We start from the raw sequence: 6,000 nt of genomic DNA, 5'->3' as shown, positions 1-6,000 counted from the left end.
CTGCTATTTTACTGTTTAGCATCATAAGAAATGTGTTTAAAATTTACGCCTAAAGGTTAAATTATCAGATTAGTTTTTATTTTGTTTTAAATTACTTGGTTCTTTATTTTTAATTAATGTTTAATGTTTAATGGGGTAAGTTGGCTATCAATTTGGATATTTCCTAAACATTTTGGGAAAATAAAAAAACTTACTTGTAGCACTAAAATTCATGGTCTGCAGGGAACTTGTATCTCAGGCCATACGAGCATTGTGCAACATCAAAGCCTCTCCTTTTCTTGTTAGTGTTTCCTCTGAAATTTTTGTGAAATGGCTTTGAGGCAGAACTGGAGAGGACATAATGAAATTAACCTTTTTTATTTGCTAATCTGTTTTCCTCACTCGGAGTTTGAACACTTCCATGTTGGAATGCTATTGTGGCAACAAAACTTTCTAGCTATAAATATATTCTAGATGATTAGAGATGTGCGGCCCTTCTGGCATTGACAATTGAAGATCTGGAAAAGTATTTGTACGTATGATCTATTTTCTGTTGAATTCAGATTATTCTCCACCCCTACTTTCTTCTGCTTCAACTGCCTAAAGGAGAAAATAATATAATAACCCAGTTTGTTTTGGTATAATTAAAGTATTTGTATATGACTGGATTGATAGTCTGAAGTTTTTCAATCTTGTGTGTCAAATGAGACCGAAATTTTCTCAAACATGTGAATTGTTTACTTCAAAGATCTGAACAAATTAGAAAGGCTAATCTTGATGGATGAGTTGATTTTTTTTGTGATTATTTTACTATAAGAATTTTGGATGACGTTCTTTGCAGACTCAATTCAGTGAAGTGGTTATTTTGTTTTCACTCTAGGAAGTAGGATCCATATGTAATATAAATAACAACATAGATTATCAATATTTTCTAGCATTAGAACAAACTAGATGATTGCTGCTCATGCCACTGTCAGCTGCGTGACTAAATATGTACATTTTTGTTATACATTAGGATGACTAAGCTTCAACAATATGTGGTTCCTCTGCATCAGTAGTGCACCATATAGAGATCCCATCTTTCTTGATGCTGCCATCTTTGTTACTTAGATGATAATAATGCTAACTACACAACTTTCGGCCTGTGTCTTTTAGAACAAGATCAGGATCCAATGATCTGATAATACTGCCTTCCTTTTTTTGGGCTTGTGACTGCCCGTGTTGAAGAAATGATGCTGAATCTGCGACACGGGAAAGGTTATCATATAATTGTAATTTCAGGGAGATTGGAGCTGGTATTATATTGGTGATGAGCCACGCCAGGTTAACAAGTTACAAGAATCAGAGACTTGTGTAAACGAGGTCAGTTGCATGTGCACCACCTTCTGCAAAAATCACTTGATGAACGATATAATAAAGGCTAGCAAGGAGAAGGTACATGCCAGCTAAGAGATCCAAGCGAAGTTCTGATGGGTTAGGAGAGAGCTTGCTACGATGCAGACGGCAATTGCAGCAAAAAGAACAATCTTTTCAAACAAAAGTGCGGTTCGTGGGAAATGCATTTCAAACGAAAAATCCAGCAAACGAGACTGCGAAGCTGATCAACATAGCAGCCCCAAAAAGATCTGTCAAAAGCGGAGGAGATGATGACGTGGTAGCCTGAAAAGTAAGACTCAGAATTATCTTCCCAGGATTCTGGGGACTCTTGGCTGGTGCAGGCTTCAGCATTTTGATGCAAATGGGCAGGTAAAACTGTTGATTCTAGGATTTCTTTCATTGATTGTAGTGATAAAGGAAGAGTGTGCATTCATATCCACAGTGGTCTGGCGTGGAGTTGATGCCATTGGGAAACCCAGAACAGGGAAAGAAAAAAGAAACAATATTCTCAAGTGGGTTCCGATTCAGTCTTATATTCTAGTACGTTGAGTGAGAAGTTTCAGTGATTCTCCTACGAGTTATAGAGAGAGAGTTTCGTAGAAATTGTAAAGGGATGATTTTTTTAACACCTTTTGAGTTCTGACTTCCGAGTGTTTATTGAACTGTTGCTTCTCTTGCCTGCAATAACTCTTTTGCAACTCTCTTCCTAAATGTCTACTTTAGGTTCTCAAATTAAAAAAAAAAAAAAAAAAACTACTTTTGTCTAACGTTCAAATTTCGTCATATGACAAATGAGCATAGGATCAAATAAATCTAAATCCTAATTTGGCTCAAAATCCAAATTAGCCGACGATATTAATAATTTGTGACTAATTTTGAATAAGTCTGAATCTAAATAGGATTGAGTCTAGCTATTGGAACCCTAAGTCTAAGGGCAAAAGTTGGGGTCAAAGTCATTCAAATCTACACCCACAAAAATTAACGAAACATCGTGTCAATAATAGCACAAGTGCGTGTAATTTCATGGAAATATCGTATAAAATATTTAAATTAACAAATAAATATTTTTACATTTCTAAATTAATTAAAAATAATTAATATTAATATTATATATACATTAGTGACATTTTGTTGATATTTTTCATATTTTGTCGATTTTCTTGTATCGATTCACTCTTCATGTCGATATCAAACCTATAGAAGTATGGATATATCTATGGAAATGTCTGATCGACATGTCAGACGGGTATTTAAAATTATCATGTGAGTTGAACTCTGATTTGAATTATGTTTTTTCCCCTAAATCTCAAACTTTATCTTTTCTACGAAGAGAGATCTTGTTTCCCTGTTTTCCTTTTCCTTTTCTTTAATTTAACCAAGCTTTCCTAAACTTCCATTTCCCAATGCCAATTGCCAACTAATAATTGACATGAGAGAAGGGACGGCCCATCAAATCGTATGAGGCTGATTAAATAAATATAATATTTGTAGTAGCTTATACTATATGCTTTATATCTTACATTAAATAACTCAAGATGGAAAAAGAAAAAAAAAAAGAAGAAGAAATTTGGTCAACTAAGAATATATAGGAGCCATTAGATTTATATGCTATTTCTGTCTGATTCTAGTAGTCTGCTGGGTTTTTATTATTATTATTATTATACAAAAATAATTGGGGTTGAGGGAGTTCCAACAGTTGATGAATTTTTTATATGAACTAGAGGGAATTTTTTTTTATTTATACAATTTTCAAACTTATTTTAAAAAACAATACAGACGTTTTCAAACTTGTTAAGAAAGTATTTTTCTTTTCAAGAAATCGAAAATATTTCATTGGAAGATGTGCTTCGCTAAAATTTATTCGAACGGATAAAAAATATTTGTTTATAGTCAAATACATATCTCGTTAAAAGTTATTGAGTTTAATTTAATGAAATTGTAAAAGATTCTTTCTGTTCTTGATTAGAAAGGATTATAGAAAATAAGTGAAAACTATGTTTTATGTTTTTTTTTTCCGCCAAATAAAATTTCTAACTCAAATAAACTATTTTTTTAATTTAGAATAATCTATTTTTAGACCTCATTTTTTAAATGTTTTGTCAATAACCATTAAAAAAAGCTACCAAAAGAGATTTCACGAAGAATAATTAAATAATTATATTTTAGTTGAATTACAAATTTAATCGGTATAAAGTTGTGTTTATTTAGTCTATCAATTTAAAAAGTTTTCACTTACTATTGATTTTAATTTATAAATCACTATTATTCATTTGAGGTTAGTGAAATAATTAAATTGTGTCAAATCATCGCATATTAACTTGTCATGCCTACACTTAAAGAAATGATGTTAGTAATAGAGATTATTGAAGTTCTGTACTCCAAATTTATAATTTAATATTATATTCTTTCTCCCAACCAAAATAATAATAATAATAACATTGTATTCTCTGAAAAAAATAATAAATTTGTAAGAAATTGCTATGCTAATCAATATTTTTGGTCCCGAAGAGAATCAGTGTTATAGATCCGTAAAAATTTCAAATTCTGCTGCTTCAAAATTGTTCTGCTGATGGTAATCTGACAAATCTAGGTTTCATTAACTTTTTTTCTTAATCAACGTGAGAATTTCAATTAAACTTTTCTTTTTCTATAAATGGAATTTTGATAAAATTTGAAAATAAGAAGTAGAGGGTTATGGTATACGTTGGGGTTAAATTACTAACTCAATTCCATGAATGTCTTTTGGTTCTCATTTCTCGTTTCTATTTTTAGAAAGATTCTCAAAATTATATAGAAATTTTAAAAACAGTAAATACACGTTTTTTCTTCTTCTTTTTATTCTCATTTTCAATTTGTTCCAAAACATAAATAAAAATATAGTTTTATCATTTTTTAATCCATAAGTATTCGAAACATGCAATTCTATTTTTCTTCATTATTAAAAAAAAACATAACCATGAAACCGGAAACGTTATGAAACAGGTCTTAAATGACTACGATGTTAGAAATTTTAATTTGGTCTCTACGATTTAGTCCAACTTCATAAACCATCCCATCGTTACCATAGTGATAATTTTTTTTTTCTTTCATGCAGAAGTGTTCATATGAGTAATTGTGTTAGTTAACTCTATAAAGTTTTAGATGAGTAAAAGATAAAATAAATTATGTAGATTTCTCCAATAAAAAAAGCACCGGTTAAATTTAATTAGATCATAGGACGAAATTAAAACTTCTACACCATATTAAATCATTGTAGTTCTTATGAACATGACATGATTTTCATCTATTTTTTAATTACAAATAAGTGAGCTAGTGAATTCGAACTCATGATTTCTTAGTCAAAATTTGGTGTCAATTACGTTAAGCTCATGTTGTTGGTACATGTGTTTCTCCTCCATTGAAAACAAATTAATTGATAAATTAATAAATGCATGCATTTTATGGATTTTTTTTTAATATACGTTCATAAGTATAAAAATAAGTAAAATGGCAACCTAAGTTTAGTGGTAATTGCATTTAAAAAACCCCAAATTATTGTATTTAAAAAAAAAACAAAAGTAAAATACTTTTATTCAATATTAAGGTACATTGTTTCTATATTATATATTGTTAACCCATAATAGAATTAATCTGTTTTAGAGAGACAGTTAACTTTAAAATTTGAATTATTTTCATTGAATTCAAAAAGCTTGCTTAATTATTCACAGTTAAAATAACTAATTTTACATTTGAAAAAAAAAAAAAAAAGCCACACCCACTCCACTTCGACTTTTGGCCATTTGCAAAATTTATTCACTCAACAGGAAAATTAATTAAATCTATACGTGGATTAGTTGTTGAGAGAGAGAAAGAGAGACCATAATTTCAATGATTCATATAGATCTTTTGATTTTTCATTTATTTTAAATAGTTTTTTGAGAAACATTTATGTGGATGTACTAATAATTAAGGAAATATTGATATCAATGATATAAGTAGAAGAAAATGCTCCTTACTAATTATTGTTGTACACTCTCTTTACACTTTGAACCTTTGACATTTATTTGCCCAAAAAAATAATGGCCTACAACAAATTATAGCTCTTGAATGGTCTCTTCACTCCATTTTAACACAGTTAAATTCATTAATGAAAGTTAGATAGATAATGGTGGGTGCATTTGATTTGATCCCAGGGGAAAATGTAGCTAAATATGGTTCTGAGAAAAAATAGCTAAATATGTCCATCGTTTCTAATTTCTTGAAGTTTTCTCAAATTTACGTTTAATATATTAAAATTTGTTAAGGAGAAATCAAATTATTGTTTTGTTAATGTATTTGGACACATGGTATGTTGTTTGAACATTCCATTTGGAAGAAATGAGTTTTGTAGTGGGTGAGTTGAATTTTATGCTATCAGGTAATATTATGAGTGACATTTTTCATGTGTTAAAATACGTTAATAAAACAGATATATTATTCTGGTTTTTATTTCTATACTTTGAATCTTGGTTCGTGTTTTATTGTATTTCCAAGAATAATAAAATACTGCACAAGATTGTCCATTGAACTACTATTAAGATTCTTCGAGCTATATTTGATAACAATCGCTTATGCGTGCACTCCTTAGGAAGATATCCTATTTATCGGTCCATTTACTTGTTCTAC

This window comes from Momordica charantia (assembly GCF_013281855.1).
Source record: "Momordica charantia cultivar OHB3-1 chromosome 4 unlocalized genomic scaffold, Mcharantia_2.0 BLBB01000004.1, whole genome shotgun sequence".
In the NCBI taxonomy this organism is placed as follows: domain Eukaryota; kingdom Viridiplantae; phylum Streptophyta; class Magnoliopsida; order Cucurbitales; family Cucurbitaceae; genus Momordica; species Momordica charantia.
This window is presented reverse-complemented; position numbering follows the sequence as displayed.